Genomic DNA, 20,948 nt, shown 5'->3' with positions numbered 1-20,948 from the left:
ACTCTTTGTTGCATGTTGAGGGATAGTTATGAGATCCAATTATGATATTATTGTTGAGGGAACTTACACTAGCGAAAGTATGAACCCTAGGCCTTGTTTCAACGCATTGCAATACCGTTTACGCTCACTTTTATCACTTGCTACCTTGCTGTTTTTATAATTTCAGATTACAAATACCTTTATCTACCATCCATATACCACTTGTATAACCATCTCTTCGCCGAACTAGTGCACCTATACAATTTACCATTGTATTGGGTGTGTTGGGGACACAAGAGACTCTTTGTTATTTGGTTGTAGGGTTGCTTGAGAGAGACCATCTTCATCCTACGCCTCCTACGGATTGATAAACCTTAGGTCATCCACTTGAGGGAAATTTGCTACTGTCCTACAAACCTCTGCACTTGGAGGCCCAACCACGTCTAAAAGAAGAAGGTTGTGTAGTAGACATCAAGCTCATTTCTGGCGCCTTTGCTGGGGAGGTGATTGCTTGAAGGTATATCTTTAGATCTTGCAATCGAGTCTTTTAGTTTCTTGTTTTATCACTAGTTTAGTTTATAAAAGAAAACTATAAAAAAATGGAATTGAGTTTGTCTCATACGCTTCACCATTTTAATATCTTTCGTAAGTATGATGGAAAGGAAAATTGTTCTCAAGTAACAAGAAATCTATAAAATGTTTGGCACTAAATATTTGAATGATGAGCATGATTACAATGTTGTTAGTACGAATTCTTTGAATATCCATGATGCTAATGATGATTGCACTAGTTATGATGAAAATGCCTCCTATAAACATGTCAATTTTTGTGGAGTAGACTGGGTTTGCAAGTACACACCAAATAGGGAAGATAGATATTGCAAGAGGCATAAGTACTTAGAAACCAAATTGTTGCAAGAAGAGCTGGATGAATGTGCTGAAAGATTCAGTATTTTTCGTGCCCCTTGTGAACTTTGCAATGAACATGGTCATTTAAAGCTCCAATGCAAATTGCTTCATGACCGAATCGTATCCAAAAATTGTGATAATTTGATTACCCTTGAGCATCATAAAGAGATTAGTCTTCTTTTGGGGTATGAGGAAATGAAACGTATAACTGAGGGTATTCCAAAGTTTAATCGTGATAAATTTCTTGATTTTGATCTAGAGAAGATTTATATGTATTGTGCGGTGAATTGCATTGAAAATCCTTATATTGCCAATTACATGAAGAAAAGAAAACAAATAGAAGATCAAGAGAATACTAATGAAAGGGAAGAGACTTCCCAATATCCTCCTATTATTTCTTATGATGAATCAGGTAACGAGGAGGAGCCTCCTATTCAACCAATCTCATTAATAAGGAGCTCCAAAAAGAGGATTGAACCCACACATGATGTGGTGAACAAGAAGAAAAGAAAAAGGAAGAGAGGTAAAAAGATGTCTCTCCCAAATAATGCTGCCCCTATTACTATTGTGCCTCATGAAAATATAATTGTGGAAGATAATGATACTTCTTATGATCTTGAAAATCTTTTTGGCACTTGCTTGGAAGAATATAATAATTGCTATACTATCGGTGCTATCTATACTATTAATGATGAGAGTGATTATGCTTATGATATGAAAAGGCCCAAGCTTGGAGAAGCTATGTTTGATGATGGTGACATATTTGAGAATATATTTGCTGCAATTAATGTTTGGCCCAAGCTTGGGGATGCTATGTTTAATAATGATGATATTTTTAGTCTCCCAAGTTTTGATATGCAAGTTTATAATGATGATAGCATGCCTCCTACTTAGGATAATTATTGTGATGATACTTATGCTATAAAAAGTAGTGATTATATTTATAAAACTTGTCATGATTATGTTTACCCCTTCTCTGAACATTACTCTTTTAATGTGGAAACAATTTATAGTATCCAAGTCGCTTATGATACTCCCACTATTATTCATGAGAAGAATTTTGCTTTTGTGGAGAGTAGTAAATTTTCTATGCTTGTAGATCATGAAAAGAATTATTTAGGTTCTGGTTTTGTAGAATTTATTCATGATTCTACTGAAAATTATTATGAGGGAGGAATATATGCTTGTAGGAGTTGCAATAATATCAACTTTCCTCTCTATGTGCTTAAAGTTTTGAATTTATGCTTGTTTTACTGTCCTGTGCAAGTTGATTCTTGTTCCCACAAGTTGTTTGCTCACAAAATCCCTATGCATAGGAAGGATGTTAGAATTAAATGTTCTAGTCATATTCTTCATGATGCTCTCTTTATGTTTCAATTCTTATCCTTTATGTGAGCATCATTGAAATCATCATGCCTAGCTAGGGGCGTCAAACGATAGCGCTTGTTGGGAGGCAACCCAATCCTATTTTAGTTCCTTGTTTGTTGTTCCTGTTTAGTAATAAATAATTCATCTAGACTCTGTTTATATGTGGCTTTATGCTTTTAATTAGTGTTTGTGCCAAGTAGAACCTTTGGGAAGACTTGGGGAAAGTCTTGTTGATCATGCTGTCAAAAACAGAAACTTTAGCGCTCACGATAATTGCTGCCATTTTTATTTGGAGAGTGATATTTAGTTAATTATTTTTTAAGATGATTAATATATAAATTCCTCAGGTCCAGAAATTTATTTGAGAATTTTATGAGTTCCAGAAGTATACGTTTGATCCAGATTACTACAGACTGTTCTGTTTTTGACAGATTCTGTTTTTCGTGTGTTGTTTGCTTATTTTGATGAATCTATGGCTAGTAAAATAGTTTATAATCCATAGAGAAGTTGGAATACAGTAGGTATAACACCCATATAAATAAATAATGAGTTCATTACAGTACCTTGAAGTGGTCTTTTGTTTTCTTTCGCTAATGGAGCTTACGAGTTTTCTGTTAAGTTTTGTGTTGTGAAGTTTTCAAGTTTTGGGTAAGGATTCGATGGACTATGGAATAAGGAGTGGAAATAGCCTAATCTTGTGGATTCCCAAGGCACCCCAAGATAATATTCAAGGACAACCAAGAGCCTAATCTTGGGGATGCCCCGGAAGGCATCCCCTCTTTCGTCTTTGTTCATCGGTAACTTTACTTGGAGTTATATTTTTATTCACCACATGATATGTGTTTTGCTTGGAACATCAATTTATTTTGTTAGGATTTGCTTGCTGTTATTTAGAACAATGTTTTTCATCTTTTATTTCAATAAAAGTGGCATTGATAGTCTTTACTATGCCTATGTTACAAGTCTTCATGTTGCTGTTTGAAAACAAAAAGTTTACCGCTGTTGCAACAATTCCCTAGAAAAGTCAGAATGTGATAAAATGTTGAAACCTTTTTAATATTAAGATCTGATAAATTTACTACAGTGGTAATTTTATTTAATAATTTTTGGAGCGAGGGAAGTATGGATGTTGCAGCATTCTTTACAGACTATCCTGTTTAGGCAGATTGCTGTTATGTTTGCATTGTTTGCATACGGTTGCTTCTTTAATGATTCTATTTGAGGATATGACTATTAAATATGCAGAGGCATTTAGTATGCAATGTTGAATAATAATTTTAGTGATTTGCTATAGTAGAGTATGATAAGGTTTTGGCAATGGTTTATACTAACTTATCTCACGAGTCCTTGTTGAGTTTTGTGTGGATGAAGCTTTTGAGATTTAGGGAGACCGTGATATGAGAGGAATTAAGGAGACACAAAATCTCAAGATTGGGGATGCCCAAGGCATCCCAAGATAATATTTCAAGAAGTCTCAAGCATCTAAGCTTGGGGATGCCCCGGTTGGCATCCCACCTTTCTTCTTCAACAACTATCGGTTAGTATCGGTTGATCCTAAGTTTTGGCTTCTTCACATGATGTTTGCTATTATTAGATTTAATTTTATTTTGCTTTGCTTTCTGTTTGAATAGAATACCAAGATCTGAAATTATTAAATGTTAGAGAGTCTTCACATAGTTTCATAATTATTCGACTACTCATTGATCCTCACTTATATCCTTCGGAGTAGTTTGTCAATTGCTCTAGTGCTTCACTTATATCTTTTAGAGCATGGTGGTAGTTTTATGCTTCACTTAGATTAATTTGAGAGTCTTAAATAGCATGGTAATTTGCTTAAATTCCTAATATGCTAGGTATTCAAGAATAATAAAATTCTCTTATGAGTGTGTTGAATACTAAGAGAAGTTTGATACTTGATGATTGTTTTGAGATATGAGGATGGTAATATTAGAGTCATGCTAGTTGAGTAGTTGTGAATTTGAGAAATACTTGTGTTGAAGTTTGTGATTCCCGTAGCATGCATGTATGGTGAACCGTTATGTGATGAAGTCGGAGCATGATTTATTTATTGATTGTCTTCCTTACGAGTGGCGGTTGGGGACGAGCGATGGTCTTTTCCTACCAATCTATCCCCCTAGGAGCATGCGTGTAATACTTTGCTTTGATAACTACTAGATTTTTGCAATAAGTATATGAGTTCTTTATGACTAATGTTGAGTCCATGGATTAAACGCACTCTCACCCTTCCACCTTTGCTAGCCTCTCTAATACCGCGCACTTTTCGCCGGTATCATACACCTACCATATACCTTCCTCAAAACAGCCACCATACCTACCTATTATGGCATTTCCATAGCCATTCCGAGATATATTTACATGCAACTTTACACCGTTCCATTTATTATGACACGCTTTATCATTGTCATATTGCTTAGCATGATCATGTATCTGACATAGTATTTGTGGCAAAGCCACCGTTCATAATTCTTTTATACATGTCACTCTTGATTCATTGCATATCCCGGTACACCACCGGAGGCATTCATATAGAGTCATACTTTGTTCTAGTATCGAGCTGTATCATTGAGTTGTAAATAAATAGAAGTGTGATGATCATCATTCAATAGAGCATTGTTCCAAAAAAAGGGGGAGAAAGGCCATAAAAAGAGAAAGGCCAAATAAACAAATAAAGGCCAAATAAAAAAAGGCCAAATAAAAAAGGGGGACAATGCTACTATCCTTTTACCACACTTGTGCTTCAAAGTAGCACCATGATCTTCATGATAGAGAGTCTCCTATGTTGTCATTTTCATATACTAGTGGGAATTTTTCATTATAGAACTTGGCTTGTATATTCCAATGATGGTCTTCCTCAAAATGCCCTAGGTCTTCGTGAGCAAGCAAGTTGGATGCATACCCACTAGTTTCTTTTGTTGAGCTTTCATAAATTTATAGCTCTAGTGCATCCGTTGCATGGCAATCCCTACTCACTCACATTGATATCTATTGATGGGCATCTCCATAGCCCGTTGATATGCCTAGTCGATCTGAGACTATCTTCTCCCTTTTTGTCTTCTCCACAACCACCATTCTATTCCACCTATAGTGCTATGTCCATGGCTCACGCTCATGTATTGCGTGAATATTGAAAAAGTTTTAGAACATCAAAAGTATGAAACAATTGCTTGGCTTGTCATCGGGATTGTGCATGATTTAAATATTTTGTGTGGTGAAGATAGAGCATAGCCAGACTATATGATTTTGTAGGGATAACTTTCTTTGGCCATGTTATTTTGAGAAGACATGATTGCTTAGTTAGTATGCTTGAAGTATTATTATTTTTATGTCAATATTAACCTTTTGTCTTGAATCTTATGGATCTTAATATTCATACCACAATTAAGAAGAATTACATTGAAATTATGCCAACTAGCATTTCACATCAAAAATTATCTTTTTATCATTTACCTACTCGAGGACGAGTAGGAATTAAGCTTGGGGATGCCTGATACGTCTCCAACGTATCTATAATTTTTGATTGCTCCATGCTATATTATCTACTATTTTGGGAAATATTGGGCTTCATTATCCACTTTTATATTACTTTCGGGACTAATTTATTAACCGGAGACCCAGCCCAGATTTGCTGTTTTATGCCTATTTCAGTGTTTTGAAGAAAAGGAATATCAGACGGAGTCGAAACGGAACGAAATCAACTAGAGAAGTTATTTTTGGAAAGAAAGCCACCCGATGGACTTGGACCCCACGTCAAGGAAGGAAGGAGGAGCTCACGAGGGGAGGGGCATGCCCACCCCCTGGGGCATGCCCCCCTGCCTCGTGGGGCCCTCGTGACTCCCCTGACGTGCTTCTTCTGCCTATATAACTCCATGTAACCTAAAACTTCCACAACGCACAATAGATCGGGAGTTCAGCCGCCAGAAGCCTCCGTAGCCACCGAAAACCAATCTAGACCCATTCCGGCACCCGGCCGGAGGGGGAAATCCTTCTCCGGTGGCCATCTTCATCATCCCGGTGCTCTCCATAACGAGGAGGGAGTAGTTCTCCCTCGGGGCTGAGGCTATGTACCAGCAGCTATGTGTTTGATCTCTCTCTCTCTCTCTCTCTCTCTCTCGTGTTCTTGATTTGGCACGATCTTGATATATCGCGAGCTTTGCTATTATATTTGGATCCTATGATGTTTCTTCCCCCTCTACTCTCTTGTAATGAATTGAGTTTCCCCTTTGGAGTTATCTTATCGGATTGAGTCTTTAAAGACTTGAGAACACTTGATGTATGTCTTGCCGTGGATATCTGTGGTGACAATGGGATATCACGTGATTCACTTGATGTATGTTTTGGTGATCAACTTGCGGGTTCCGCCCATGAATCTATGCATAGGGGTTGGCACACGTTTTCGTCGTGATTCTCCGGTAGAACTTTGAGGCACTCTTTGAGGTCCTTTGTGTTGGTTGAATAGATGAATCTGAGATTGTGTGATGCATATCGTATAATCATACCCACGGATACTTGAGGTGACATTGGAGTATCTAGGTGACATTAGGGTTTTGATTGATTTGTGTCTTAAGGTGTTATTCTAGTACGAACTCTAGGGCTGTTTGTGACACTTATAGGAATAGCCCAACGGATTGATTGGAAAGAATAACTTTGAGGTGGTTTCGTACCCTACCATAATCTCTTCGTTCATTCTCCGCTATTAGTGACTTTGGAGTGACTCTTTGTTGCATGTTGAGGGATAGTTATGTGATCCAATTATGATATTATTGTTGAGGCAACTTACACTAGCAAAAGTATGAACCCTAGGCCTTGTTTCAACGCATTGCAATAGCGTTTATGCTCACTTTTATCACTTGCTACCTTGCTGTTTTTATAATTTCAGATTACAAATACCTTTATCTACCATCCATATACCACTTGTATCACCATCTCTTCACCGAACTAGTGCACCTATACAATTTACCATTGTATTGGGTGTGTTGGGGACACAAGAGACTCTTTGTTATTTGGTTGCACGGTTGCTTGAGAGAGACCATCTTCATCCTACGCCTCCTATGGATTGATAAACCTTAGGTCATCCACTTGAGGGAAATTTGCTACTGTCCTACAAACCTCTGCACTTGGAGGCCCAACAACGTCTACAAGAAGAAGGTTGTGTAGTAGACATCACTCTCACCGCATCATGACAGTCAGTTTTCGGCTTTCTCTACTGAGGTGCTCGTCCGGAAGAACCGGGACACAATCGCAGTAGTTCTCCCAGTGCTGCCTTAGCCGATATAGCGGAACGTAAGGTACCAAAACATGGGAGCCGGGCAAACCCAACTATTGACCAAAGACATGATTCGGAGCTGATGCATATAATGCTATAAGTTTGGGGTGCCGCACTGTCGAAAGTGTTCGGACTTTTCTTGCCATGTTATGGGATACACTGATGCCCCTGGCGTACTGGACGTACCATAATGTACGGGTGCAATTTGTCGTAAATAAGCAGACAGGGAAAAAAGATGAAGAAATGCAATAATAAGCTAACGCTGTACATTGTTATTTAAATGATATGTCAAAGCGTATGTTTACAAGTAGTGCAATAAGCAAAAATAGGACTATTTGACATGTCCTATCCAAGGGCAAGCTCCGTGTGGGTATGTAAAACAGGTATAGCGATCGTTATCAGAGACCACCTGGGGATTCCCTTGTACGTCAAAGCTTCTTGCTTCCTTGGTGTTTCCTTCCCGTGATGGGTCCGATAATCAGGCTATCGGAGAGGGCCTTCAGAGATTAGGGTCCTGAAAGGAAGAAAATGGTAAAGATATACGGATCCTGAGGCGGTTGAGCCGCATTGTGGGCGGTGCCATAGCCGTGCCTCCGCCTATGCCCATGGTATCTTGAGTGCGTAATTATGTACACACGGCGCAAATTTCACCACTTGACTGGGACTAGGACGGAGGCTGAATTGCTAGGCGAGCTCTGAACGTGCTGGGTGATCCTGTTGCAGGGTACTCTGGACTCTCTTGAAGGTGTCCGGGGGCTTTATCGCCGAATTGGCGGTTTGCCTCAGAAGGCTGCTTTGTACTTCTGATGCGAGGGCCCCAGTGTGCTCCTCCATACGGAGTGAGCGTTCTGTGTTTCCATTAAGTGTTATAACCCCGCGAGGTCCTGGCATTTTGAGCTTGAGGTATGCATAATGCGGTACCGCATTAAATCTGGCGAATGTGGTTCGTCCGAGCAGTGCGTGATAGCCACTGTAGAAGGGGACGATATCGAAGATCAACTCCTCGCTTCGGAAGTTTTCCGGAGATCCGAAGACCACTTCCAGTGTGATTGATCCCATGCAACAGGCCTCTACACCTGGTATGACACCTTTAAAGGCGGTTTTTGTGGGTTTGATCCTCGAGGGGTCAATATCCATTTTGCGACTGTATCTTGATAGAGCAAGTTCAAGCTACTGCCACCGTCCATAAGGACTCGAGTGAGGTGAAATCCGTCAATGATGGGGTCAAGGACCAATGCGGCAGAACTGCCATGAAAGATACTGGTAGGGTCGTCCCTGCGATCGAAAGTGATCGGACAAGAAGAGCATGGGTTGAACTTTGGGGCGACTGGCCCCATCACATAGACGTCCCTTAGTGCACGCTTTTGTTCCCGCTTGGGAATATGGGTTGCGTATATCATGTTCACCGTTTTCACTTGGGGAGTTAATTTCTTCTGTCCTCCTATGTTCAGCGGCCGGGGCTCCTCCTCGTCGTCGCTATGCAGCCCATTTTCCTTGTTTTCGAAATTCAACTTGCCGGCCTGTTTGAACACCCAGCATTCTCTGTTGGTGTGGTTGGCTGGTTTATCGGGGGTGCCGTGAATTTGACACGAGCGATCGAATATGCTGTCCAAACTGGAGGAGCCCAGATTGCTTCTTTTGAACGGCTTTTTCCGCTGACCGGATTTAGAGCCACTGAATCCGGCATTGACTGTCGTGTCTTCACCGTTGTCGCTGTTGTTGCGGCGCTTGTGTCTGTTGCGACGTGGCTTGCCGTTGCTATCTCTAGCATCTGAATTGCCAGGATTTCTTGATGTGTTGTTGCTACGAGCCAGCCAGCTGTCCTCGCCCGCACAAAAGCGGGTCATGAGTGTCGTGAGGACTGCCATGGACTTCGGCTTCTCTTGGCCGAGGTTTCGGGCGAGTCACTCGTCGCGGATGCTATGCTTAAATGCCTCTAAGGCCTCGACATCCAGACAGTCGACAATTTGGTTCTTTTTAGTTAGGAACTGAGTCCGGAATTTCCTGGCTGACTCCCTAGGCTATTGGGTTATGTGACTCAAGTCATCGGCATCCGGTGGTCGCACATAAGTGCCCTGGAAGTTGTCAAGGAATGCGTCTTCCAAGTTCTCCCAACTGCCAATGGAGTTTGCCGGCAGGCTATTCAGCCAATGCCGAGCCGGCCCTTTGAGCTTTAGTGGGAGGTACTTGATGGCATGTAGATCGTCACCGCGGGCCATGTGGATGTGGAGGAGGAAATCTTCAATCCATACCGCGGGGTCTGTTGTACCATCATATGATTCAATGTTCACGGGTTTAAACCCTTCTAGGAATTCGTGATCCATTACTTCGTCGGTGAAGCATAGGGGGTGTGCGGCACCTCTGTGTCGGGCTATATCACGACGCAGTTCATACGAGTCTTGTCTGTTGTATTCGGCCCGGCCGGATTTTCTTTTAGTATATCCGGCGTGACGGTCGTCGTCACGCATTGGGGCGCGCCCCCGTGATCCGTAGATCGATGCTGTATGTCCTGCTTTGTTTTCCAATACGTCTCTCATGTCCTGCGTGTAGCCCCGGGCCTTGGTGTTTTTGTTTGACTGGCGACAGGGTGCGGGCTGGACTTCGGGCTGATACGCCGCTTTGTCTCGGCCACGAGGTGGCCGGTCAGCCGCATCATACGCTGGTAGTGTAGGCTTTAATGCTTCCTCCTCGAGTTGGGGTAGCAACCTGCGGTTTGGGTAACTTTAGGTTTGGCGCTCGAGTTCGTATTCCTCGGGTTGCAGGACCTCGGTCCATCTGTTCGCTAGCAGATCTTGATCAGCTTGAAGTTGTTGCTGCTTTTTCTTCAGGCTTTTTGCTGTGGCTATAAGCCGGCGCTTGAAGCGCTCCTGCTCGACGGGGTCCTCGGGCACAATGAATTCTTCATCGCCGAGGCTCACCTCGTCTTCGAAGAGGGGCATGCAATTGTCATCCTCTGATTCTCCGTCTGTCGCCTGTTCCTTAGGGCTAGCTTGCCCATCCTCCTGCTTGAAGCCTGGCTGGAGGGGATTTTCTTCGTCTTCAGCACTATCCACAGTGTTATTGTCTCTCGTGCCAGTATCGCTGCTTTTTCTATGGCGGGGCTTAGAGCAGCGCCGATGATGCGGGTGCTTAGATTTCTTCTCGAGGGGACTATCCTCCGTTGCCTTATTGCCATCGCTTTATTTGGAGGTGTCCACCATATATATATCATATGATGAGGTGGCTGTCCAGCGCCCTATGGGCGGTGGTTCCTGTTCTTCTCCTGTATCGTCGTCCATACCGTCAATGTCTTCGAAGCCGAAATCAAGCATGTCGGTTAGGTCGTCGACAGTAGCTATTAAGTGGGTGGTGGGTGGGGAATGAATTTCTTCGTCGTCCTCTTCCCACTCAAGCCGGACATAGTTCGGCCAAGGGTCTCCTGACAAGGAGAGAGACCTCAATGAATTTAGCACGTCGCCCAAGGGCGAGTGCTGAAAGATATCCGCGGAGGTAAATTCCATGATCGGTGCCCAATCAGATTCGATAGGCATGGACGCAAGTGGTTCGGAGCCTGTGGCCGGGGATGAATCTAAGGGTCCGATGACACAGGTCTCATAGGAGGTGAAGTCATTATTCGGCTCTATCGCCGATGAGTGTGCGGCCTCCGTGGAGGGGTCCATCCACCTGCCCTCGGAAGGCACGATCTGTTCCGGATTGAGGGCCGGAGTAGCCACAGGTGTGATCTCCCGAACACCGTCCGACGACAGAGCTAAGTCATGCTTGTCGTGATTGTGCGGTGCTCCTGACATGGGCTCAAATCCTCGAAGATCAAGTCTCCGCGGATGTCGGAAGTATAGTTCAAGCTTCCAAACCTGACCTGATGGCCAGGGGCGTAGCTCTCGATCTGCTCCAGATGGCCAAGCGAGTTGGCCCGCGGTACGAAGCCACCGAATACGAAGATCTATCCGGGGAGAAAAACCTCACCCTGGATCACGTCATTGCCGATGATCGAAGGAGCCATCAAGCCTTTATCGTGACGGCACAGTGGAACTCTCAATGAAAGCACCAATGTCGGTGTCAAAACCAGCAGATCTCGGGTAGGGGGTCCCGAACTGTGCATCTAAGGCTGATGGTAATAGGAGGTGGGGGACACAATGTTTACCCAGGTCCGGGCCCTCTCGATGGAGGTAATACCCTACTTCCTGCTTGATTGATTTTGATGATATGAGTATTACAAGAGGTGATCTACCACGAGATCGTAGAGGCTAAACCCTAGAAGCTAGCCTATGATTATGATCGTTGTTGTCCTATGGACTAAACCCTCCAGTTTATATAGACACCGGAGGGGTCTAGGGTTACAGTGAGTCAGTTACAAGGGAGGAGATCTACATATCCGAATTGCGAAGCTTGCCTTCCATGCAAAGGAGAGTCCCACCCGGACACGGGACGGAGTCTTCAATCTTGTATCTTCATAGTCTGACAGTTCGGCCAAAGTATATAGTCCGGCTGTCTGAGGACCCCCTAATCCAGGACTCCCTCAGTGCCCGAGAAGGCAAACGGAGAGGATGGGGAGGTAGCTGAGCTCACGGCGATCACGGCAGAGCAGACGGCGAGGTCGGGGACGAGCTGGTGCGGCGGTGATGGTGAAGGGGATCTCCGGCAGCGTTCGGTGAAGGCGAGGTTGAAGAAGATGGCGTAGGGCGTGCAAGTGCTTGGGGCGTAGCAGATGACAGCGAAGCTCAGGGACACGACGGGGCAGCGCGAGGACAACGGTGGCTGCGAGAACTATGGCGGCGCGGGCGCGGCAGCATCAGCCATGGCGAGGAGAGGGCGAGAGAGAGGAGCAGGGGAGTGAGCGAGGTGTCTGCCGGGTCGGGGCGGCAACGTGGAGCTCGCCCAGGTGTCCAGGGGTGAGGCGGCAAGCAGGTGGCGCGTTGGCGAGCTCTTGCACGCCGGCGTCACCTCCTGCCTGCCTGCCTGGCGGGAGGAAGCAGCTGGCTGGCACGGGCCAGCGCAGTGCTGGGCCGTCAGGTGGCCGTCAGGTGGCCAGCAAGGTAAGTGGCCTCTGGCCTTTCTCTCTCTCTCTCTCTCTCTCTCTCTCTTTTTAATTAATTCTGTTTTATTTTATTTCTGCGGGTTTGTGGCATTTCTAAAAATAGCTAGGCACTTTCAAAAATCACCAAACTTCACATGTCCACTGGTTGGAATAAATCTAACATGGAACATTTTAGTTTATGATTATTTGAGCATTTAAAATATTTATTAGCATTTAAATTCCCAAATTCAAATAGTTAAAGATTTAATCAAGTGACCTTAGGATGACCTAGGAATTTGTGCATCATTTTTGTCAGAGGTTTAGGACCAAGGCAAAGATGATGAACATTTTAGAAGGGCATTTCAGGTTCATTGAAAATATTTTTAGTAAACCCTAGTTGTTATCAGGGGAGTGTTGGGGGTTCTGTCATCCCCATTTCCAAGTTTCTGATAATTTAAACATGATGCAAGCACTCTAATGCATGAAATAGCTAGGGTGTGACAGCCACTGCCCACCGGGTTATATCCATGGGGCGGGTTATGGTTCCGTCCACTGCTTGACACCACCGGCTCATCAAGATGTCTACTGTTACTTCGGCTCGGGCGACAGGTGGAATGAATCCTATCACGACTGTAATAATAAGCCTGCTGCTCGGTTAGTGCTATTTGAAGAAGCTCTCTAGCTCTCTGTGTCTCGACCGCGGTTGGCGACTCACCATCAACTGCAAGAGCCGCCAGTCGTGACGCCGCAGCGATCATGTTATCCAAAGGGTTAGAATGATGACCCGGTGGCGTCGGCATGTGCTGTGGCGGGTTATTATTCTGACGAGGCGGGTCCATTGTGCGCGGCTGAACCGGCGTACCCGTCCTAGGTGCTTTGACCCGGTTTGCTACTGTCGGGTTACTGGTTCCTGCTCCTGGCGTGTTAAAGAGATTCCTTGCCTCATAAACCGAAGGCAAACGAGTCTGATGCCTCCTCCTCATGACTTCATTGGAAGCATTCTGATCTAGCATGAGTCGGTAAGATTGTGACTGAATCCGTTGTGCCTGAGCATCTAAAGCGGCCCACTCCTTGGCCATCCTGGTATTTTCTGTGTTTAGCCCCCCTTGGCTTGTGCTATCTCATCACACACTTTCATGATCGCCGCATTATGCTGATCCTGATCCGCCGGGTTAACCACCGCTATTAACAGCGCTGTCAGCTTGTCCAGCAAGTCGGTTAAAACCTGAGCCGGCGGGCGCTCAGGGCCTCCCGTCCCGGCAGCCGCTGCCGCTGCTGACCCGGAAATTAGCTCTGCCGCCGTTGATGAGTGCTGCACGGGCTGTGTACCGGCCATGAAGATTGCAACCCGGTTCGGCGGCTCACAGGGGCCTGGAATACTGTCGCCATCGGAACAGCCCCCAAGCCGTCCGTCTGGCAGTTGGTACAATGACTCGGTCTCACCGGTGGATGACTCGCCATCAGATTAAACGACGGTCTGACCGCCAGATACCGATCTATCCTCAGATTCCACTCCATGGATAAATCCCACGAAGGCACGATTCATGGCGGGCCGAACCCGGGCGGGTCTCGCACGCTGAGCCATTTTGATGATGTCGGTGCAGATGTCCGGCTCAAGGCCCGGTTCGCCGATCTTGCTGATGAAGACGTGAATTCCACCGAAGGGGACCCGGTACCCGTACTCAATTGAGCCGGCCTCAGGGCCCCAGCCTACGTCGTCGATGTAGAGCTTGCCGCGACGACTCTTGGTCATCCGACCCACAGCGTATCCCTTGATCCCTTCGAAGTTGCCCTCTAAGAACTTGAAACCATCATGCAATAGCCCCACGGTGGGCACCAACTGTCATGGAATTGTCACGACAGATTTCCTAGTGTGAGGACTTAGTAGTGGAGCCATCGCGGTGTGGTTAGCTTAAAGGGGTTAATCAGGACAAAGGACACGAGGAGTTCATACTGGTTCGGCCCCTTACGGTGAAGGTAAAAGCCTAGTCCAGTTGTAGGTGGTACTGCTAGGGTTTCGATGAGCTGGGAGCGAATACGCTTGACCCGGCTCCCGATCTGTTGTTTCTTGTCCTAAGTCGCCGCTCGGTCATCCCCTTATATATACGGGTTGATGCCCCACGGGCTACAAAGTCCCGGCCGACTTATACAACGTATCCGTCTCGGTGATCTTTCTTACATGCCTTACAATACAAGTTTACATACATGGTGGTTTATATCCATGGGCCTTAAGCCGCCTTCGGGTCCGGGCCCTCTACTAAGCCTATCTATGAACCTCCATATGATCTTGGGCTTCATTCTCATGAATTGTCATAGGGATGACCTAGCCCCTTCTGGGCGGGTCATACCTAATGGTTATATCTCCAACAGTGGGGGAGAGGAAAACGAGAGGCAAATGGAAAATAATGTAATGCGAGGGATAAGAGTTTGTGATGGGTACTTGGTATGTCTTAACTTGTGCGTAGATCTCCCTGGCAACGGCGCCAGAAATCCTTCTTGCTACCTCTTGAGCACTGCATTGGTTTTCCCTTAAAGAGGAAAGGGTGATGCAGCAAAGTAGCGTAAGTATTTCCCTCAGTTTTTGAGAACCAAGGTATCAATCCAGTAGGAGACTACACGCAAGTCCCTCGTACCTACACAAAAAAATAAGAACCTCGCAACCAACGCGATAAAAGGGGTTGTCAATCCCTTCATGGTCACTTACGAGAGTGAGATCTGATAGATATAATAAGATAAATATTTCTGTTATTTTTATGATATAGATTGAAAGTAAAGATTGCAAAGTAAAATAGATTGGAAACTTATATGATAAAAGATAGACCTGGGGGCCACAGGTTTCACTAGTGGCTTCTCTCAAGATAGCATAAGTATTATGGTGGGTGAACAAATTACCGTCGAGCAATTGATAGAAAAGTGCATAATTATGAGACTATCTAGGCATGATCATGTATATAGGCATCACGTCCGCGACAAGTAGACCGAAACGATTCTGCATCTACTACTATTACTCCACACATCGACCGCTATCCAGCATGCATCTAGAGTATTAAGTTCATAAGAAGAGAGTAACGCATTAGGCAAGATGACATGATGTAGAGGGATAAACTCAAACAATATGATATAAACCTCATCTTTTTATCATCGATGGCAATAATACAATACGTGCCTTGCTGCCCCTGCTGGCACTGGGAAAGGACACCGCAAGATTGAACCCAAAGCTAAGCACTTCTCCCATTGCAAGAAAGATCAATCTAGTAGGCCAAACCAAACTGATAATTTGAAGAGACTTGCAAAGATAACCAATCATACATAAAAAGATTTCAGAGAAGAATCAAATATTGTTCATAGATAAACTTGATCATAAACCCAAAATTCATTGGATCTCGACAAACACACCGCAAAAAGAGTTACATCGAATAGATCTCCAAGAAGATCGAGGAGAACTTTGTATTGAGATCCAAAGAGAGAGAAGAAGCCATCTAGCTAATAACTATGGACCCGAAGGTCTGTGGTAAACTAATCACACATCATTGGAGAGGCTATGGTGTTGATGTAGAAGCCCTCCATGATCGATTCCCCCTCCGGCGGAGCTCCGAAAAAGGCCCCAAGATGGGATCTCTTGGGTACAGAAGGTTGCAGTGGTGGAAATAGGGTTTCGTGGTGCTCCTGGATGTTTTCGGGGTATATGGATATATATAGGTGGAAGAAGTAGGTCGGTGGAGCTGCAAGGGGCCCACGAGGGTGGGGGTGCTCCGAGGGGGCAAGCGCGCCTCCCTGCCTCGTGGCCGCCTCGCTTCTTTCTTGACGTCTACTCCAAGTCCCCTGGATCATGTTAGTTCCAAAAATAACTCTCCCGAAGGTTTCGTTACATTTGGATTCAGTTTGATATTCCTTTTCTGCGAAACACTGATATAGGCAAAAAAACAGCAGTTTGCACTAGGCCTTGGGTTAGTAGGTTAGTCCCAAAAATAATATAAAAGTGTATAATAAATCCCATTAAACATCCAAAACAAATAATATAATAGCATGGAACAATCAAAAATTATAGATACGTTGAAGACGTATCACGTACCAAACCTGAACGTGTTCCCACTATGCAGGTTTTAGTACTAGTTCTAGTACTTAGGTTTTAAAAAGGGGAACTACCTAACCAAAAATTACTCTACCTTCCTCCTCATAAGTCCTCCTTCTTTGTTCGTCCTTGCCATGGCCAGTGTGCAGAGCTCTAGGTCGAGAACTACTTGTAACAAGGGAGCGGCAACCAAGGCTGTGAAAAAAAGAGGGCTCGCTGCCACGCAGAGACCTCGAAAGATCTCTGACGGGCAGGCGACGGCTCCCAGGAGTGCCCTAGCCACGGAGGCGAACATGCCGAGCTGGCAGCGCTGGAGTCGTTATCCTTCGACGGCATGCTCGATCAGCTCAATAAGCACCTCAATAAGCAGAAGGAGTTCATCCACGGCTTGGTGGAGCTGCTGAAGGAGAGCCTCGACGACATGCCCGCTGAGCTCAATGAGTAGGGGGAGTTGACGGCCGGCTTGGTGATGCTGCTGAAGAAGAGCATTGCCTCGGAGAAGAAGGCGACCGGCGAAATCCTACAACTTCAGGAGGATAAGGCGAAGCTCTGCCACGAGCTCGACCTGCTGAAGGGGGAGAACACCGGCTATAAGAAGCTGCATGAGAATAGTAGTTCCTCGATGAACATGCTGCAGGCCCTCGTCATGGAACAGAAGGAGGAGTTGGCGAAGCTCTGCATCCAGCATCCGGCTGCTGTCAAGGTACGTAATGCGGCCGTGGAACAGATGATGAAGGCTCGCGTCGAGAAATCCCGCGTCATGGACACAATGAAGAAGATGGCAGAGGAGACGCGCAAGGAGATAGAGGTCGTGGAGGCGATGAAGAAGCAGTTACGACTCCGAGGCCAGCAACCCGTCATGTAGTGAGAGCAGCGCCCCGGACTTGTGTGTTTGTCTTCCTTTTTTGGGTGATAATATTCCTTCTTCTTTTGCTCCTGTGTTTCTTCTTTTGCTTCGGGTGTTTCACCGCACGTGTCACGTTCTCTGCGAGGCACGAATAGAACAATGATAAAAATGAGATGACTAGCAAATTAGATCATTCTTTATCGTCAATAGAACAATGCCTCTTGCTAGTAATATATAATAAGAGTAGAGAGTAGAGATATGGCACTGGGCTGCCATGTTTCATGCTCCTCCGTCATACTCCAGTGAAAAACTTGAGTATACCGCACGGTTCTTTGCTCCTCCTCAGGTCATCGGCACATTTATACGAGCAGTCAAATCACAAGGCCCCGCCTTCCAGCATGATGCGACCGTTGACAGAAAAACAATGGCGCGAATAATTATCCCAAATCTTTCACGGTACGGTGTCTCCCGAAACAACGTGGCGCTCGCGATCTTGTAGATGCAATCACCACAGAAACAACACGCACACCCAATAATAGGAAGTACGTGAACGATCTTTAGAAAGATCAGCAACAAATTAGAGCTGGATGCCTCCAATCTGCTAGCCTGAATTCACAAAGTAATCAACTTCTCAACTGATATTAACTCGTATGGGAAGATACCCCGACTTGTCCGTGACTAACAGCAAAATAAAACCCACCCCTTACACGAGGCACAGCCTCCCTTTTATATGGTGCACGCAGGCACAAGATACAAGGGCTCAGCCCGACTCTATTGTGAGTTGGTTTCCAAACCGACTTAAACAAAAGGACTTTATCTCTCCTATCTCTACTAATTAGGAATTAACTAATTTAAAAAGATCCGGCAAGCTGATCGCAAGAATCCAAAACTAACCAGTACTCCTTCACGTAACGTTGACTTGACTTTGAATAACCAACGCACGCACCTATTGTACTCATCACGTATCAACATGGTGTTCTGAACTCTGGCTCAACATCATCCGTTGGTGCAGTTCGGATTGAAGTTTCCCCCTTAAATTTATTTGTCATCATCTTGCTTCCATGATAAAACTTGTTCGCCTGAACTGCCTGGTGGGTGTTATAAACAACAACATGCTCTCTCCTTTTCTGACGTCGTGCGGGCACGACATATCTCTCCTTTATTCCTTGATGATTTGTTGTATTAACAGTATCATTTGCAAAGGCACATGGGGTCACATCATCCTCCCTCCCTTGAAGTGAAACCGTCCTCGGTTTCGATCTATACTTTGCGGGTCTTTTCTTGAACACTTCGACGCTGCACTTTATATCCTTTGCATCTTTAGGAAGAATAGCATAAAACTCACCCTTATGCATAAAGGTGAACTTATTTCTTCGTCCATGATGAAGAGCGTTAACATCATGCTGCCACGGACGCCCCAAAATAAGGTGACAAACATGCAGTGGCATAACGTCACATTCCACCTTATCAACGTAGCCATCAATAGAAAAAGGAACCTTCACCCTATGAGTTACCTTCACTTTGCCAACATCATTTATCCACTTCATATAGTATGGTCTTGGGTGCTCCCATGTTGGTAACAAAAGAGACTCCACCACATCTTTGCTAATCATGTTGCTAGCACTGCCACCATCAATTATTAGTTTGCAGACTTCTCCCTTGGTGGTACATGCAGTTTGAAAAATACTCCGCCGCTGTCCTTGTTCAACAATGGTCTTGTCATCTCGCTGGACCTTATGTGCTAGCAAACTTTCCATATCAGGGTCATCTTGAGGATAACATAATATAGTATCACCATGACCTCTTTCGATTCCATCCTCTAACTTAGGCGTCTCATCTTCAGATTCTGAAATATATTCCGCATCAACAAGTAAAACCCTTCGTTGATTGGAACATTCATGCTTCATGTGTCCACGTCCTCCACACTTGTGGCAAATAATATTACGGTGATGCGATGACGTCGCACAAGATGAAACCTGAGAAACCTCCTTTAGCGCAGTCGCCACTTTGCTCTGTTCAATGCTTCCCGACTTATAAGAAGGAGTCGGTTTAGCACTAAACCCACCACCAATAGGAGAAGAACCACGTCGCCCATTGTTGTAAGTTGGACGAGTCTCTGAAGCTTGCTTCTCCAATACCCAACGTTCAGCATGCTCCGCTTGATGAAGCAACTCATGAATATCATTATATTGCATTAAATCAACACGGTCACGAATCTTTTCTTCTAACACCTCAAAGAAACGTACCATGGTCGCCTCCGCAGACTCACGCACAGCTGTACGGATCATTAAAACTTGCATCTCCTTATAGTACTCATCAACTGATTTTGTACCTTGCACTAGACGACGCAGTCTACTATGAAGCTGGCGAGTGTAGTAAGCAAGCACGAAACGTTCCCTCATGATTCGCTTCATGTCAGCCCATGTCGCTGGTCCCTCATTAGTACGGTTCTTATTATCCCACCATACAAGAGCATACTCTGTAAATTTCATAGATGCAACACGAACCTTCTTCTCTTCGGAGTAGTTGTGACCGTCAAAAATCTGATTTACGCGCATCTCCCACTCCAAATATTTATCCGGGTCAGCACAACGTCCCGAGAATTCAGGTATGGTTATCTTGATTCGACCCAATCCATCATCCTCGTTGGCACCATTGCCGCCATGGTCACGGCGCCGCCCAACATGGCGGTGAGCCCCAACATCATGCCGTGGTCGGTGAGGTAAGCCTCCATGGGCATCAGAATCCTCAGAAAAATCACCATCATCGTCGTTGTCGCGGTCACGACGTTGTCGTGGTGAGCGGGACTGTCGGGGTGCCACATCTCTCGCCTGAAGGCGCTGAACTGCCGCGGTGAGCCGATTAAGACTCTCAGTCACCACCTGTAGACTATCAGTGCGTTGTCGATCGCTGGCAGTCAAACGCTCGTTCAACCTGTCCTCGACGCCTACAATATTTGCAGACAATTCCTCAACCCTTGTCTCAAGCTTCTTATTGGCTCCCTTGATCGCCATCAGATGAATACGCAAATCATCACTTATCTCCAGACCCTCCGGAAGCTCATCGACCTCCTCATGATCAGATTTGTCATGCTGCGAGTTCACCATCTTGAAACAGTTGAATCAAATAGCAGGAAAAAAATTGTACCGTGATCAACCTTGCTCTGAATACCACTTGATGCGACCGTTGACAGAAAAACAATGGCGCGAATAATTATCCCAAATCTTTCACGGTACGGTGTCTCCCGAAACAACGTGGCGCTCGCGATCTTGTAGATGCAATCACCACAGAAACAACACGCACACCCAATAAGAGGAAGTACGTGGACGATCTTTAGAAAGATCAGCAACAAATTAGAGCTAGATGCCTCCAATCCGCTAGCCTGAATTCACAAAGTAATCAACTTCTCAACTGATATTAACTCATACGGGAAGATACCCCGACTTGTCCGTGACTAACAGCAAAATAAAACCCA

The sequence above is a fragment of the Triticum urartu genome, chromosome 7 (assembly GCF_003073215.2).
Source record: "Triticum urartu cultivar G1812 chromosome 7, Tu2.1, whole genome shotgun sequence".
NCBI lineage: Eukaryota > Viridiplantae > Streptophyta > Magnoliopsida > Poales > Poaceae > Triticum > Triticum urartu.
Note: the sequence above shows the minus strand (reverse complement) of the source record.